General features: G+C 35.0%; 1 protein-coding gene across 2 annotated transcripts in view; it reads left to right on the top strand.

Moving 5' to 3' along the window:
* Positions 1-18,769, top strand: part of cntn4 (contactin 4) — a 147,066-nt gene that overhangs the window by 61,482 nt on the left and 66,815 nt on the right. The gene's annotated exons all lie outside the window — the stretch shown is intronic.

Genomic DNA, 18,769 nt, shown 5'->3' on the forward strand with positions numbered 1-18,769 from the left:
GACCTTAAGACTTAGTTTTAAGTGTCAGTTTGTGCAAACAAAAAACACAGCTTACTCACTAGCTTTGTTAAAATTTTGTGGGAAATGGAGCTTAGAATATTTCATAAATATATATCAAATTACATCACTAAATCAGTAGTGTTATAAAGCTTTAAAACAACATTAAAAAATTCACAGCTGAAAAAGGGATTACCATTTAATATTTTATTTCAGCAGGTTACACACATAGTATTCAACATCTGTCTGGATTTAAATAAAGATACAATCACAAATTCACAGAAACATACACAAAAACATTTCATTATGTTTTCTTCCAGTTTTCCCAATTGTCTATGCAAAATTTGAGGAAACTGTGCCTCTGCACTCAAATGTCCTAAAATATTTCTCTACTGAGGGCAAAATAAGAAATACAAGAGTTGTGTACACTGACAGGAAAATTATATAGGCATGAAAGAAATAATATATCACAAGCAATATAATGTATCAATCTTTGTAGCCAAACAATAATGGAAAAAGCATTCTTGTGTGTATAAATCATAGTTAATGGCATGGTGTTATCCTGAAGTCTCTGCCTTTTTTTTAGCATTCTTACATTTACATTTATGGTATTGGGCAGATGCTCTTATGCAGAGCGACTTGCAAAAGTACTTTGAAGGCACTATCAATAACATCCTCATTCCTGGATCACTTGATTAGGGAGTAAGAGTACCATCAGTCTAAAACCCTGTTGTAAAAGTTAGTACAGCATTCTTTCTACTCTTCTTCATTCTCTATCCTTAACTCCTTTATTTATTCTTCTCTTGTTTTTGTCCTTTAGTTCACTAAACATGTCTTTAATTCTGACCAGTAGTAGCATTTGGAAGCTCTTTGACTGTCATATTATAAAATTATAATGTGCTTTTTTGCAGTACAAATGAGAGCAGTATACATTCTTATACACTTGGATGAATTTCATCTATTTGCTCTATATCCACTATAAAAAATGACATTTAGACACTTTTCTAAAGCATCTTAGACATTCTCATTCCATTTGTTGTTGTCCATTTGTCATTCCATGTTTTTTTTTTTTTAGAACTTCCCTTTTCATTTTTCTTTGGTGTTCTGCTACACAAGTGTAGAGACAAGCTCTTTAGTGTTTGTTCCCCGCGGTCAGTGTTCGTTCATGCGCTTTATGTTTTACTATTCCTAAAATATGTCCTGAGAGTTTGTTATGAAATTTGCTCTCAGATGTGGAGCACTGTGTAGAGTGCAAAGAGTGTTTCATGCTGTTATAATGAGAGTGAACAGTAAAATGTGTATTTGAGTTTTTTAGCAGTGGCTTTGTCAACAAAACTCAACTGAGCTTTGGCTATTGAAAAATTTCAGTGTGTAGTACAGCAACAATGTGTTCACAGCTTGGTTTTAGTTTTTAATTTTTGTTTTCATATTGCCCATTGTGTTTTGATTTTTCAGAAATGCTGTTTTGCGTGTATACGAGTCCTACAACTCCCTGAAATATTTGTTTATGAGCATATTCCTTCAGGCTTTCTCAAAAACACAACACCTGAATGCTCCATATTCAATAGTGCATTTTGCCAGTTTATCCTGAGCAAAAATATCTCTGCTATAACCCTGGTCTTATTGCTCTGCTTTCCTTCATCTTCCAAGTCTTCATTACCACTGTCATATCAATTTAATAGCCTGCAGTTAATTAATCCAGCAGCATGGCAGGATGCGTATTAGGAGCTTATTGATGTTGGCAGTGATGCACATAAAAAAGCACTTCTACCGCAGAAAAGGCATTCTTTTAGGTGCAGCTGTTTGGTTCTGCTTAGTTTATGCTTTTGTAATGTTTACTGATCTACCTTAAAAGAGTTTAAATATATCTAGTACATCTGCATTAATGAGAAAAACATCTACAATAAAAGATGAAAAGAATTTAAGCTGTTTTTCTCATGCCTTTGTTACCTCTGTGTTTGCATATACAAGTAATGATCAGGGGTTGCATTACAATAAATCATTAACTATTCCTGTGATGGGCAGGGTTGTAGCTAAAAGATCCATCACTGAAATTGTTATCCTACTTGGCATATGTCTCCATTCAGTGGTATTAAGGCATACCAAGTTGCTAATACAAATATTACTTTTGTTTTGTTTTGCTTTGTTTTTTTTTCTCTAAGAAGCTGAGAGTAAATTAGTAAACAATATTTTACAATGCACTCTATTTCACTCTAGGGGAACATACACAGTTTATTTTTCACTCAAATTCTTTCTTGCCTCATGCTGCATGCCCATTGTTTCTGGCTAGAAAAACTGCAAAATACAATATTGATACTATCATGCAGTCTAGGCCCAAAATATATACATTACATTTCAACATCAAGCCTTTCTGTAGCAGTGATTGCCTGTGAAGTATTAATGCAAATTTTGAGAAATGTCACATTGCTACTAAACAAATCAATAGTACATAATCATATATAGTGAAAAGCCATTTTTTAATTATTATAATCTGATGCCAAGTAGAATAAATTGCACTGGTTGTAAAATGTAATGGGAATGGCAGTGGGATGCCTTTGAATGAAAAATTCAATGAATGAATTAATGGATGGAAGGATGGATGGATGGATGGATGGATGCATGGTTGAATGAATGAACCCTGGTAAACCTCACTGTAAGTAAACAAACAGCATGGTAATTTCTTTTTCTTACCACAATGCATTTTGTATGCATCTAATCAATTACTGCTGAAAATAGGGAGATACATAGAAATAGATTAGCTCCAATGGACACGAAATCCAGGGTTTGTTACACAATTTTACATAACAGTCAGTGAATCTACAGTCTGGGCTTGAAAGAAATCAGCCCAAGCCTTTACTTCATATGTTTTGTTGTTGTTGTTGTTGTTGTTGTTGTTGTTGATTTCTCTTACCACCACATATGCTCTTAAAACCACACAGGTCACTTTAGTGTATTTATTCTGGTCTTCCATCTTATTCATTCCAATGACTTTTCTTGCTCTGTCTTCATTTTGTCTACAACATTAAGGAACAGCACAAATATGTTAGGCAAAAACAAAACATTACCAGAAATGGTGCATCTTAAAAACACTGCATTTGTGGAAATAAAAAAAATCTAAAAAGGTCTAAAACCTTAAGTGATAGCATTAACATGATGCATCATCACCACAGCATTAACCAAAACAGATTCAACATTTTCAAAATCCCTCTCAGATCAAAAACGCTCCAGGCCACTGGGGGCTAAAGTTTTTAGTCTAAAGGATTTGAGGAAACTAGCAAGTGGTGGACATATGCAATATTTTTCAGTGATTTGAAGGTCAAGCAATATGTGGAATCATAAACAAGTGAACTAAGTAAAAATAGATAGATAAATAAATAAAATAAGAATTAAATGGCCCTCTGTAAACTTGAATGAAGTCATGGACATCCCAAAAGACTTGATATAACAGTTTACAAATGTGTTGTGACATAGCAGCTCACAACTTGATAACGCTGACAGTTGTGTTTGCCTCTTTTGATTATGTTGTCACACCTCCTCCAGAATACTGACAACAAAATATAATTCAATTTTCCTTTGGTTGTTCTAAACTTTATAAACATACCCATACATGGTTAATTCATTGTTAACTGGTAAGTTGATTGTGTTTAATATATTGATTTAATAGAGAGTGTAATATACATGTTCTATTCATTAAAAACTGTCAATTGAACAGTCAACAATATAATGCCCAAAGCACATAAGTAGGGTGTGTTAAAGTATCATAAATGGAATTAAGTGGGAAAAGTAGGATGTTGGTAATGCATAGTGTATTATATGCACAAAGGTTCCCATTTGATTAAGTATTAGATCTGTTCGTGTTCACTTTTATTTTTTTTTAACCAGACAAATTGTGGCCGAATTGTGGCAACAGACTGATTTGGGATCTTGATCTGGTCTTTAAAAAAACTTTATCTGGGTCACACTATTGAGTGGGTTTGCCATGGGTCTGCATCATCTTTGAGAACTAGAGAATAAAATGCTTAAAATGTTAATGTTTTATGTGTTGTAAAACATACAAATTAAATCTAAGGAGAATCAATTGCAAATGGTTCTATTTTTTGAAGAAAAGAATAAGTAAGAAGCAAATAAAGCATCCTCTTCAAGGATAATAGCTTGTTTTTTTCTGCACTGATTGCAATTTTCACTTGTAAATTTGAGGTGCTTGTCAAGATGTGCCTGGGACTTTTCATGTATTGCATTTGCTGAGATATCCCATTTTCCTCTCATAGTTTGTTGTCACCTTTTTCATGTTCACATTTCCATGCTGTCCATGTAGATTAGATGAAAATTCATTTGGAGGCAGAGAGGTTTTTTTTTTTGTTCTGAAATATAATGTGTAGAGTATGTAAAAGTGTCTGCAGGGACTGTGATCAGAGCCTTCTTGATTCACTGGATGTGCCTGGGCTTGCACAATGTGAAGCCTTCAGATGTCATTTTATCATGTTTGCTTATAAACCTTATAAAAAAAATAAAATAAAATAAAAAAACAGGCGCTGAACCCTGTTCATTGTTAGTTGTGCAAGGCATTTTTTTATAAGGTTTATAAGCAAACATGATTTTTTTTAAACACACATGACATGACACATTATGCATTTACAATTTACAAAAAAATCATCTAATATGTGTTTGCATTTAATGTGTTGATATGATCAGTCATAGTGCATTTGTGCAGTGAGCAATGAGGTACACTATGTGGCCAAAATTATGTGGCTAACTGACTGTCAGGCTGACCACGTGACGGTCAAACCCATATGGTTCTTTCGCTCCTACAAAGTTGAGAGCACACAGTTGTGTAGAATGTATCTGAATATGCTGCATTGAGATTTCCCTTTACTAAGAGAAAGGGATCCAAGCATGTCCCAGCATGACAATGTCCCTGTGCACAAAGTGAGGTCCATGAAAGCATGGCTTGCCAAGGTTGAAGTGAAAGAATGTCCTGCAAGGAGCTTTGACCTCAACCCCACTGCACACCTATGTGATAAATTGGAACACTGACTGCACGCCAGACCTACTCACCTGAAATCAATTTCTGACCTCACTAATGGTCTTGTGGCTGAATGAGCAAATCCCTACAACCACACTCCAAAATCTAGTGGAAGGCTTTCCTAGAAGGCTATTTTAAGAGCAAAGAGAGGCTAGATATGAGGAATGGGATGTTCAAAAAGCACATGGGTGTGATGTTCACGTGATGGTCAGGTGTCTACAAATGTTTGGACATTTGCATTTAAATTCCATTGATAAAAAAAACTAAATGAATATTTCTATGTAAAGAAAATCTTGGCTTCTGGTTATTAGACTGTCTTAAGATTATTAAACATGTATAAAAAATATGTGAAAGAAGTCATTACAGTGTACAAAGCATAAAATGCTTAGTAAACAGTTGTGATCACACTAGTGTTTGTTTTTTTAATGGCAATTTTGCTGTATATAAACTGACTTATCCAAGTGACACATAAATCACAATTGTAAATTTTATCCTTGTAAAAACAGCTTGTTACATAGATGATGAAACTCTTATCCAACATCTGGACCTGTATTGAGTACATTATTTGGCACATAATCAAACAAAATTAAGGGAATAATTAAGTGTACTTCACTCCTAATACACTGGATTAGTTTGGGAATTTTAATTTTAATTTGGAACCTGTGTGTGTGTGTGTGGGTGTGGGTGTGTGTGTGTGTGTGTGTGCACCAATGGGAGTGAACTTGTGAACACTCTGCCACTCACTTACAAAAAACAACTGATTATGAGCTGAATATAAGTTTAGGTACAGGAACTATGTGTTGGCTTTATTCTAGTTTTTAAGTTTTTTGGAACAAATCGCCGTAATAAAGAAATGTAGAAAATAAAGAAATAAAAAAAACATTGTGCTATATAGAGGTATTTATCTTTAACCACACTACAGAATTTAATTCAGATAGAGATTCTAGTGCTTCTCTCTCTCTCTCTCTCTCTCTCTCTCTGTATTTTACCCAGCTATCTTTAGTCTAAAATTGCCATCCTTGTTGTGACCATCTAAAGTATCCAGTCCCCATTTCCATTAGAGTAAGGAAAGACATTTTCTTCCTTCTTTTTTAGAAAATAAAGATTACAGAAGAGTTAGCCTATTCATGGGTAGCAGACCTGGGGGCCAAGAGGGAGCACATGGCTATGTAGTCTTTTAGGAGAAAGATACAAAAGGAAGGAATTTGGCCTTGAGCAAAGTTGTGTAAAATGTCTTGTTTCATTCTCAGTCTCATTCTATTATTGAAATTGCACTTAGTAATCTGGAAATTGAACCTCAGTCTTGTATGGGCTGCTATACTTGCTACAGAACAAGAAAACAGAATGCTGCATTTAAAAAAAAAAAATATTCATCTAGAAACACTGATGTTGCTAATATGGAATGAATATCATTGCTCTCTTCTGATCAGGGCCCAGATTCATTCTTATGTCCTATTTTGGCAATTAAAGTAAAGTCTTTCTTTAAACCTTGACATTTGCATCTACAGCTACATTTGGCAAACACTAGGTACACATGCAGTTGCCACTGCCTGATCACTTCATAACACCTTCTGTTTATAAGAGATAATGCAGTTTACAGTAATTTTTTTTTTTTTTTTTTTTTACATTTCACGATTTTCTCATGCTCATTAAAACAAATAAGAAAATGCTGGATTGAATGAACATTATAAACACATTACCGCATTACAGAAAACATGAAAGATGAAAATCGTGTCACTTTCTTTAGCAAGGGAACATAACAAGAAGGAAAATAATATCATGTGACTGTATTTTATGTGACTGCAGAAACATTTTACAGTTACGTTTAATCTTAAATTGTCTCCTGCTCATTAATTATTTTTACTACATGGTGTACAAAGGAGTAAAATAGCAGATGAGAGCATTATTTAAGATTCAATCAGAGGAAAAGTAAATCCAGTTATAATATTATGGAAATTGTTAATTTTTAAGACACAGTTTGTTAAAACTGATAGCACATTACTGGAAAACCTAAATGACACATCAATTTGACAATGACAATTCAAACCTTTTTCAAGTTATCGAAAGGTTTAGGAAACATGTGTTTTAATTGCAGATGAACTGTCATCCATCTTGTTGTTTTTATTCTTTTCATCATCCAGCAAGCTCACATAATCCCAAGTGGCATAATTAAAAATGCATATTGCTGTCACAATAAGCTTTACACGTATTATTAACATGAGACAATCAGGCAGCTGTGTCAATATTAAAATTCTGCTGCAAGTGGGTGTGGCTCGCAGTTAAGCTTTGTTAGTGATATATGATATGGCATAGTGCAAAACAAATCCATCTTTACACTCTTTTAATCTTTTTGATTAATGGATGAATATACAGTGAATCTATACGTTCCACACCCCCTTTGAAAAAAAATAAAATAAACCAAGATAAATCATGTCAGCTTTTTTCCACCTTTAATGTGATATATCACCCAACAGATTTTTTAGTCTGTGAAAATTTGTAAATTATTTAGCAAGTAGCTGCATTGAATAAACAGTTCATCAGTTCAGTGTCATTGTGATGACAGGCCTTAAACACCCTGCAAGACGTGTAGGAAAAGAACGTTGTTTTAAACTTTCTACTTCAAATTTTATTTCCTAGTGTCTTTCCAAATTATTTGTTTGCTTGTTCACTATTTAATATCATATGAAAGCTTGTATTGCATTAGTTAAGTGCATGCTTTTTAGTACACTTAGTTTGGATTGGCCAAAATGTTCACTAAATACTTTTCATCCTTTTGTCATTTGTGGTCAGTTGATTCTAGGAATTCACAACATTGCAGCTATTATTATTATAGAAGAAACAAGGAATTCTTTCTAGACAGAATTTTTTTGGTTGTTGTTTTCTTTTCTTTTCTTTTCATTCTTTTTCAGCAGTTAACAGCAAACATGGCAAGTTCAGACTACACACTGTGACCAATCAACAGACCTTATCAGCACCTACAGCCTTAGCTTGTTAGGTATGAGACAGTTCCATTTTTCAAGTCAATAATTTTTTCCTCTGTGGATTTTCATGACTGTTTCATACTCGCATCTGCCCACACACTGCCTATGAATTTGCACAAATCATTTAAGATCCACTTTCCTTTTCATTCCTTGTTGACTTCCCTGCAGCCTTTTTTGCAACCCCAGCAGTCCAGCCTTTAATGCGAATCGTATTTTGTCAGTGTCTGGCAGCCCCCTCTAGGGAGTCCTCAAAGCAAAGACTACTTCTGGACAAATCATATTTCAGGACAAACCTTGAAGATCCTGTATGGATCCCAATGTATGGAACTGTTGATGTAGCATTTTGGACAGGAATAAAATAAAATAAAATAAAATAAATAAAGAAACTGCTGTATTTATGTCATGAGCATTGTAGTCTGATTAAAAGGTCTGAACCTTTATTCAGAGAATTTATTTTGTGTTTTGTGGCATTCGTTGGACATATCAATTGCACTATGGCCAGTAAAACAAAACTAAGTTTTTCTGTTTTGCAGCACATTGACCCTGTAATATGGATAAAGCTCATTAGTTCTTATATATTAGGTACTCTCTGCTACACTGAAAGTACAGAGAGGTGACAAATTAAAGGAAAAAATCCACTACAAATCAAATCAAGCTGTTAAAAAATATTTATTAAACATTTGGTAGAAATGAGTACAGTACAATTTGCACATCTGTCTTTGACTTGTACACAGAAGAAAAAGAGCAGCTAAACACCATCGTACTGGATAGACCTTTGCTGTTCATAAATTGACTTGCATTCATTTCTTTTCAGTAACTAACTTGTTCAAATTATTTTTGTGCTATTTTATGTTGCTGTTATTATTATTATTATTATTAGTAGTAGTAGTAGTAGTAGTAGAGATGGTGGTTTTTAATGGTGTGTCTTCACTTGCACCTCATCAAGTCGTATGCTTCACATGTGAGTGAAGAGCTCTGATGCTGCTGTGTGGTGCATGATGATTGTGACACAAAGAGTGATGTAAGAGAAAAGCATTTGCCCTATCTTCCAGAGATCATGAGTTCAAACCCTGATGATATCATAGCCCTCCATGGCTGGGAGTAAAGGGATTAAAATTGACCATACTCTCTGAGTGGGAGACAAGGCATGCTCTCTTGCCTGTCAATCAAAGTGATGACAAAGCTGGTATTATTTTTAGTTTGATTATCACAGTTGTTGACAAACTAGTCATGTTCCATAAGACAAATATGTTTATGTGAAGTCTTAAAAAATAAGAGTTTTATATTTAACTTTATTTAAAAAGCTGTTGCTTATTATCAGCACTTCCACTGAGGAGATACAGTGACAGATTTGGTCTGCTTATGAAATGCAGCCTAATAGTTCACATGCACACCCCAATGGAGCAAAATACTACAGACCCCATATCTGAAATGGAAGAAAAAGTAAAGAATACAAGGCATAAATAATACATGTGGGTTCAACCGAGTCAGGATAAGAAAACAGTTTGTTATGAGAAGGTAAAGGCAATTAGTTATTAACCTAAGATGTACATAGAGTGGCTTGAGAGAAAGGAGGAAATTGTGTATCCACTGAGATTGGATTAGATTGGCTGTATGCAGAACTTGAGTTGCACTTTTTCATACTGATACAGTTAAAAATTGTTTAACTGTTTTATCTACAATAAGCACCTAGTACATGTAAAATGTGATTAGATGTGACAGGGAACAAAGAGTGATTAAAGGAGTTCTGTGAAGTTTGTATTTTGCATGTCTCACATATAGAAAGATCAGGGCTGAATATAACATATTCTCTAAATATTCTATATATAATTATAAACTTGTATTTGTATGTTCCTATAAAATTACCATATTGTTTACCATGTTTACCAAATTTATTCTAGCCCATGCTAGTATCTTGCAGCCCAGTTGGGAACTGACACAGACCAGTATATTAGACCAGCCTACCCCACACACCAGTCTATCGCTCATAAAAATAAAGGAGTGTGGTTGATCAGTTTGAGTCAATGCTACGGTCATACTTCATGCTTATGATTAACTACTAGAATTAACACTTACTCCATTCTAAAATTAGCTCGTAAAACACATTTTTCTTATAGCTTTTTACTCCTAAATAAAAAAGTGTTAACTATTTCAGATTATTTTATGAGTATTTTTTACTTGGATTTGCTTCCTAATATATTTTTAGTAATTATTTTTAGTATACTGTCAGCAATGTGATTTGTGGCCTTTTCTAAGTTTAAATTTTAGAATAAACCTGAGAATAAGCGCAATGTACAAAAATCCTTTAGCCCTTTCAAGTTTTTAGTATTGTTGAGTGTTTAACGGTTTTTACAAACTCAGTAAAAAAGAGAAGCAAAAGCTGGCTAGCAGCACAGTGATAAAAAAAGACATTAGCACACACAAAAGCACACACCCCATCCACGCTTGGAAAATTGTCCTGCAATTGATATGATAATGTAGTTCTCATAAAGACATACCAGGTCGATCATGAAGTTATCCTTTTTTAACCCAGATTTAATTACTAATCAATTACAATGCAATTCTGGCTGATTGAGGCATAACCATTTCCGGCGCTCCGTATCTGGCTGGCTCCGTTCATTTGATCTCTAGAGTAAAACAACATGATGCAACATGGATAGGAAATATAAAGTAACACTCCCAGTAACCACAATACGATTTGGAACTCTGTATCCAAGTAATGGCTCTGTTAGAGTGGACAATCAGAACAATTTCAGCCGGTCACACACCTCCACCTACTACAAAACCATTATTGATATAAAATTAATTCTGGTATTTAATACAGCTTATTTTATGTTTGGAAATAATAGACTATTATATTTGTCTCACTTCTTTTATTATTTATAATATTTATTATTATTATTTTATTTATCTTCTTTTAACTGTCTCAGTTCTTTTAAACAATCACATTATCCCCCCCCCCTTTTTTTAACTAGTTAACTCTTCTTTTAACTTTTAGACTTAACTACACAGTGACCAAATCATAAGCAATCCAAAATGGCTGTTGTTGATAATTTAACAAAAATGTTGTTAATGCATTTTAAATGTTTTATGAGCTTGTATGGAAGTATTATTTTGATTGTGTTGGTTATTAAGTTATAGAGGGATGCTATTAGTCATTCTACCTACTAAAAGTAATAATGCAGCACTATAGCAGATCTAGGTTATGACACGCTGCTATTCATTCACACAAGTAAATGCAGTTACACAGCACAGAACAACTCATCTTCTGATTATGGTACACATTAAGGTCTTCTTCAGTGATGTCAGAGATTAAGGTTTACACAGTTCTCTGGTATTCGTGCACATGGGACTTGTAGTTATGTAGTGGAGATGAGCTTCAAATATTACCTGTGAGACGTAGGCAATAAAACCCTTTGCACAGTATCATTCATCTATCTTCTGTACCACTTATCCGTACACTGAGTCACAGGGAAACTGAAGCCTATTTCAAGGGATTCAGGGCACAAGAAGAGGGAAACCCTGGATAGGGTGCCAACCCACTGCAGGGCACAATAGCACACACACTCACAGCCTATGGACAATTTAGATGCCAGTCAGAATGCAGTGCATGTCTTTGGTCTGGGAGGAGGAAACCAGAGTACCAAGAAAAAACCCACAGAGCACAGGAAGAACATGCAGTCTCCACACACAGGGTGAAGGTGGTAATAAAGTATAACAAACATGCAAGACAAACATGTGAACCACTAAACCACCACAGTATATCAATATCAGCACTATCCATGCCCAAATGACCATTCTCATACAACTTAATTTCAACTTACAATTTTGTAAGTACTAAAAATCATTTATTTATTTTTCTAAGCCATTTAGAATATTTTGAAATAGTGTAAGATCCTGAAAACTATATGATTCCTTCAGTTAGCTCCAATAATTGTTTGTGGGTAGCCTATTAACACTTAAATTCAGCTGTGAAGCAGTTGTGCACATTCACAGCTTAATAAATAAGGCAGAATAAAGGATGCAATGTCTACTGTGCAATAGCATTTTTGGATCTGTTAGAAGACTATGTCAATAGAAGAATAAGGAAATAATAAGTGTGGGGGCCATAAATCTTTGCTTGCTCATGATGATGACTCTCTATTTGTGCAGAATTGGTCCGAATTCTTAGAAAGACCAACCTTGTGAAACAAGACATACCTGTCCACATACAGATCTTAATGACCCTTAGATTCCTGGCAACCAGTACCTTCCAGAGGGAATTAGCTGACAGGTCAGTGATATCCCAGCCATCCTTAATCTCAATCATGCTGGCTGTCTCGGATAATTAAACTGCTGTGCTGTTGCATCAGGTGTCTTTACATGATGGTGGAACAGGCCAATATCAAAGTGCAATTTGCAGTGAAACCCTGCATCATTGCTATGGGTGTCTCAAGTGCTGACTCGGTACATGCTACAATTACTATGGAGCACACTGTTGAGCTTTTTGCTAAAAGGCAGACAGCATGGTTTGGCTGCATCAAAAAATTGGAAGCTTTACCATCCAGAAAAGGTCAGCAGCATTGTAAGGCCATGTGCTAAACTGCACAGTAGAATAGTCTTCTTCTCCCTTAACCTTTGACCTACAGCTTAAAGTCTTCGACTTAGACAAATATCTTTACCCATCAAACAGCTATGTCCAAATGCTGTAATACTACAGGAAATAAGGTGACTGTATATAATCAAAGTCCAATATAGAGGTATATTTTTATCAGGAACATAGCAATAGTGATGTTCCTGACAATGTTATTTATGTCGTTTTTATTTATTTTTCAATTGGTGTTATTGTGTCACTGTGTTTGTAACAGCATCTTTTGGTATGCAACCACAGTTGGAGGTATTTAGGCCACATGGCAGACAGGAGATAATGCTGGGGCTGGTTGCGATTTGCAATTTCCCTAAAAAGATAACAGTTGGCTGCTGGCTAATGAATTGTCTCAGACTGAAATTTGCATATTTGACTCCAAAACCTTAAAATAATTGGAAAAAAAAATCATGTACCTGTTTTTTGTTGTTGTTTTTTATTTAATTAAATTTATTTTATTTTTTGGTGCTAAGAGCCTAATTACCAAGGCCATTTTACAGCTACACTTTGAGTCGCCTCTTTGCCTTTGAATTTCAAGACACTTTTTTTAAATCATTATCAACAGAGCAGTTCATGGCTCTAACATTATTAACTCAATGAATGTACATTTATTTGGAATGACACTGCTTAGGCCACCAGCCAGTTTGCACAAAACACAGTTGTCTTTACCTCTATCTATGACATATTTTTTAAAACCTTGCAAAGGTTTTATTTTGTTACTTTCGCTATGCATTGTTACCACTGTTTTCCACTTAACAGTGAATGGGACACACTGCATTTATGTATTTATGAAGTAATTTGCATTCACTATTTATAGATAGCTCATTCAAGTACATACATTTTTAAGATAAATGTGATTTTCAAAAAGGAGATGGCATGCAGGTGTGTGTACACACAGACTATTTTTGTATGTACAGCGTTTCCTGGTTTTTGTCTGTACAAACCATTTTTACTCTACAATACATGCAAGGTAACATGGGTTTTGCTGTCTTTATTATGTGACTCCAACTGACCTGAATACAAGGCCATTCTACAAAAATACCTTCCTTGCATCAACTAAAACTCTACATGGATGCTTTGTGTCTTTGGTCCACAGTTTTCTCTACTGCACAAAATTTTATAAGGATCCAGGGGTGGAAAAAGTAGTAGTAGTAGTTAGAAATTACACTTACATGAAACTAGAGATGATGTGTTACAATCTTACAGAATTAAACGTAGTCAAATGTTAAAAGCGAAATGTAAATGTATTTAACTGGTAAAATAAAGTTAGTATTCTGTTTTTATGTGAAAGGTGACTTCAAGCAGATTTTTTGCCTAAAAAAATAATTCAGGCTCTGTAAGTTTGCTGTCATAGTGCCTAGTCATCTTAGCTACCTAAATTGATCGTAGCCTAGCCTGGCATTAGCATGATTAGCATGAAAATCTGCTAACCTGCATAAATATAGTCAGGTAATGTAAGCAAATTAGCAAAACTCATCATGCTTTTTCAAACGAGATGCAGTTCTTGCCTTCTAGGAATTCAAATGACACCTCTTTTTATACAAAGTTTTGTTTATTCCAGAATAATTAAACATTTTAGGGAGAACTACGAATACCCAGTCCTATGGCTTATCCATCTTAAAATACACATAAATAGCTCTAGTGCTAACTACATTGTGTAACATGAGAAGGTCACATCAGATGACAGATTGGCATGATTCTTGATCGTTTTTCTATATTGATTAACTTGATGCTAAACAGCAATGATTAGATGCTAAACTGGAATGAATGGATACTAAACTGAGGTCATTCGATTAATGTATAGTATACAGTCATTGACTGAATTAAAGAAGAAAAGACCTTTAGGATTTGTATTAAGTACATTGATAGTCAAAATAAAAATGTAGAGCATGTATGGGTTTTATTTTTCTAAAAATAATTAAGAGTACAAGTATTCAACTTCAGTATAATCACTGTATTTGAGTCCAGCATAAATACACCAAAATAACACTTAATTATAGTAATAAAATAGTTACTTAATTTTTTTTTTCATACCTGTGAAGCTGACCACTTATGTTTGCTTTTTGTAACTACAAGGGTTGCCAATTCTGCCATAATCAGAATTTTTTGATGCAGCATTTGAAGCTTTTGCTAAGATAAATACTCTTCATCTGCATTCAGCAGCCACATACATAACTCTTAACTGAAAGAGACACATAAATATTGAATGCAAACTCTAACAAACATCTATTTTTGACTGTCCTTGTCTTATTTATTCTCCATTTAATTCATTTTGCATGAATCTTTCCAATTATTGCAGGTTCATATTCATTATACCCCCAACAGCATTAGAAATAGCCTTCATTTGTCACATATACATTGCAGCACAGTGAAATTCTTTCTTTGCATATCCCAGCCTTGGAAGTTGGGGTCAGAGCACAGGGTCAGGCATGATACAGCAACCTGGAGCAGAGAGGGTTAAGGGCCTTGCTTTTGGCAACTCGGCAGTGCTGGGGCTTGAACCCCCAATCTTCTGGGCAACAACCCAGAGCCTTAACCACTTGAGCCACCACCTCCCTGCATTACTGTCTTGTAGCTTTCTAAAACACACACTTTTAGAATGCACTTCTAAGACATGGAGATGATGTTTTTGTCTGAACCTTTAAGATTGGTTGGGTTGGTAAGCGGTACATAAGCGGTCTGTACCGCTTATCCGATCTATACTTGGGTCACGGGGAGCCTGTGTCTATCTCAGGAGTCATCGGGCATCAAGGCAGGATACACCCTGGACGGAGTGCCAACCCATCGCAGGGCACACACACACACACACACTCATTCACTCACGCAATCATACACTATGGGCAATTTTAGAGACTCCAATCAGCCTAGATGCATGTCTTTGGACTGTGGGAGGAAACCGGAGCATATTATATTATGTTATGTTATGTTATGTTATGTTATGTTATGTTATGTTATGTTATATTATATTATATTATATTATATTATATTATATTATATTATATTATATTATATTATATTATATTATATTATATTATATTATATTATATTATATTATATTATATATAAATTGATCACATATAAATAAAATAACTAAATAAGTAGGCCAATGCATTAAAAATATATACATTTGTAGATTAATAAGGAAAGCTCATTGAAAATGCTTATAGTCAGTGCACAGAGACAGATCTTTGAGATGCAAGTTTCAATATACTGTACAGTTGTATATAATATGATGAACAATTCCCAAGTCACAGAAAATAAAATCATGGCTTGGTATCATTTTCCTGTGAAATCTGTAAACCTGGCAACATTGGTAATTAGCCAGTTTTTTTTTATGTCCATGATGCAATGGGAAATAGTGTTCGTGCTACAAATATAATGTGGCCACATCAGTCCCAAGCACCTTTGCAAATGGTCTGAATGATCGGATCACAAGTCACATTTGATCCCATTTTGCTGTCCTCTTGAGATAGAATCACCCAAGACAGATGTTATTACCAAGTCAGAGCATGGCCTTACATCCTGCAAATCAGCAGATCATCATCTCCTTTCTTGCTCACAAGGGCACTGAGGGCTACACTTCAACCTGTTTTTTATTGATATCTACAGGATCAGGCCTACCAAGTAGAAGGTGAGGTATTGTAGATCATCTTGCATTCTCATTACAGGAATTCCCTAAGGGTCAGTTATTGTACAACCCTAGATACACTAACTAACTTAGCTCAGTGATCATTTCTCATGGCTTCTCCTAGTGCTGCTGTGGTGATGACACACTTCATACTCTTTTCTTCTATCTCCTCCCCCCCCCCCCCAAGTCTTTCAGATGAGATTGGGTTTTTCTTTATGGATAAATACTTACTAAATACACTACAGGGCCAAAAGTTTGTGGACTGACCATCATACCCTTATGTGCCTTTTGAACATACTTTATATATTTATTCCCTGTCTTCTGGAAAGGCTTTGGAAATGGAATGCTCTCCAATCACATCAACCACCAACTTGTGCTATTTTTCTTTTTATTATTATTATTTTTTTTTTATTCTTTTCTTCTTTTTTTTTTTACCTCAGAACAACAAAACATTTCCTGCATACAGATTCCATTCACATTGTCATACAAGCTCTCATATTTCTAAGACTTGACTACTTAAAAACATGTTTTATCCCTTATATGATACATCTCTTCTCCAGTGCATTCTACTGCTCAAAAATTCTGCTGCTCGTCTGTCGTCTGTTTCATAACCTCTGAAATTTCTTTCCTGTGACTTTCATACGGAGGCCAATTCACTGGCTTCCTGTTGTGACAGAAATTAAATTCAAAGTTCTTATCCAGTCATGAAAGGGCTTTGCACCATATTATCTATGCAACCAGCATCCTAATGACACACTTGCCTGCCAACTGATGTCTACAGCTTCAGGGAGACCAGCATTCCCCTCTCTGAGATATGAACAATAATTGTCCTGAATTCGGTGTCAACCTTTGACATATTTTCCCTAAAAGGCTACTAGTATTGTGAATGACCACTTTCATGTACTTTCTTCAGGCAGATAGTACTCGTGCATTCATGCCACCACTGCCTAATTTTGAAGCAGCTACCCTGGGGCAATCTGATTACTCAACACACTGCTGCCTCCAAACACTTACCTGGGCTAGTCAATCCCTTCCCAACACCCATCATCGCATATCCATCCCTGCACCCCTGCACTTTAAGATGCTACTGTGTGACAGTTGTCATGAGGCATTTTGTTTTTACTTGCTGTTACTTTTTTAATTGACCTTGCTACTTCACTTCTATTCACAGTCAACAGTTTACAGACAATTGTGGGCACAGGTTCGTCCCATCCAATCCTCTTCTGTAGTCCTGTCTAGTTATCGTGCACAGTCCTGTTTATTATGTGCCCTATGTTGTGCACTATGGTTCTGAATGAACAGCATTCTATTTTAACGAATACTATTTTTATATTGAGGAATGGCAATAATATCTCACTTGACATGAATTAACAGGCATTTCAGTGGTGAAAGAAACTACCAACTTCATTCCAGACATTCTCCAGTCTTCATTCATTCTACAATCATTTATAGATCTATGTGCTTCTTCTAATAAGTATCTAGGGTCATTTTTTTTTGCACTTACCTTTGCATCGTTGCACTATTAAAACTCTAAACTTCTTTTTTACCCACCAATTATGCATACATCTTTAAAAGGGTTATGTTTAATAATAATAAAGGGTTATGTTACTGCACTTGTACAAACCAGCATGGGTATGTTTTCCTCCCATCCCCCGAAAACATGCCAGTAGGTGGATTGGTTACACTGGGAGCTTGTTTGCATGCACACATCTTATGTTGATGTTGCACAACAGATTCACTGGACCCAAATTTGTAAATACCTTATTTCACACGAATTGGGGCTTATTAATATGCAAATTATAATGTATAAGAGCCACTGCCTGTCACTTTGTGAGCACAATTAGCTACCCTAAGTTAAATTACCTAGCAACTCTTTATTTCAAATAACAGATTATTTGTAAATTTGCATGTTGGCTTGTTGAAAAGAGCATCTTAAGAATTTTTGATGTTGTTGGCAATTCCCCCAAGCATTCCTTCTGATAAACTATTGACAGCTAGTTTAAAATCAGTGTTATTTTTTCCATTCATTTCAAAGCCAAAGAAAGCCTAAACAAAAAGCCCTTATGTTGAGAAAAAGGTCACTGCACCCTTAATATAGAATACTGAATGCATAAAGCAAAGGCTTATCCTTCTTATGATGCTGTTGTGGAGCTGGTATGTTTTCTTCCAGCTTCAGAATCAGAATCAAACAGATAAAGCTGAACTTGCTTCACAGATAGCATTATTTTTTTATTTCAAGAGGTGTTTTGTTCAATTATACACATGTTGTAGGCAGGGATGTGGGAAGATGTGTACTGTGTATTTAATATGAATTTGAATTATATATACACCAAATCAAAAAATGGGATATCTATCTTAATTGATGGGATTCTATCTTAACCTCTCAAATAATGGAGCCTATTATTATATAAGAGACCAGGAAACATAAACTCCTCTGTTCTGAGTACTTGAAAGCACCATGGCTGGTATTTCTAATCTAAAATAAAGCATCAAATGAATTCATTAGCATTTAAAAA

The sequence above is a fragment of the Hemibagrus wyckioides genome, linkage group LG11 (assembly GCF_019097595.1).
Source record: "Hemibagrus wyckioides isolate EC202008001 linkage group LG11, SWU_Hwy_1.0, whole genome shotgun sequence".
NCBI classification, from domain to species: domain Eukaryota; kingdom Metazoa; phylum Chordata; class Actinopteri; order Siluriformes; family Bagridae; genus Hemibagrus; species Hemibagrus wyckioides.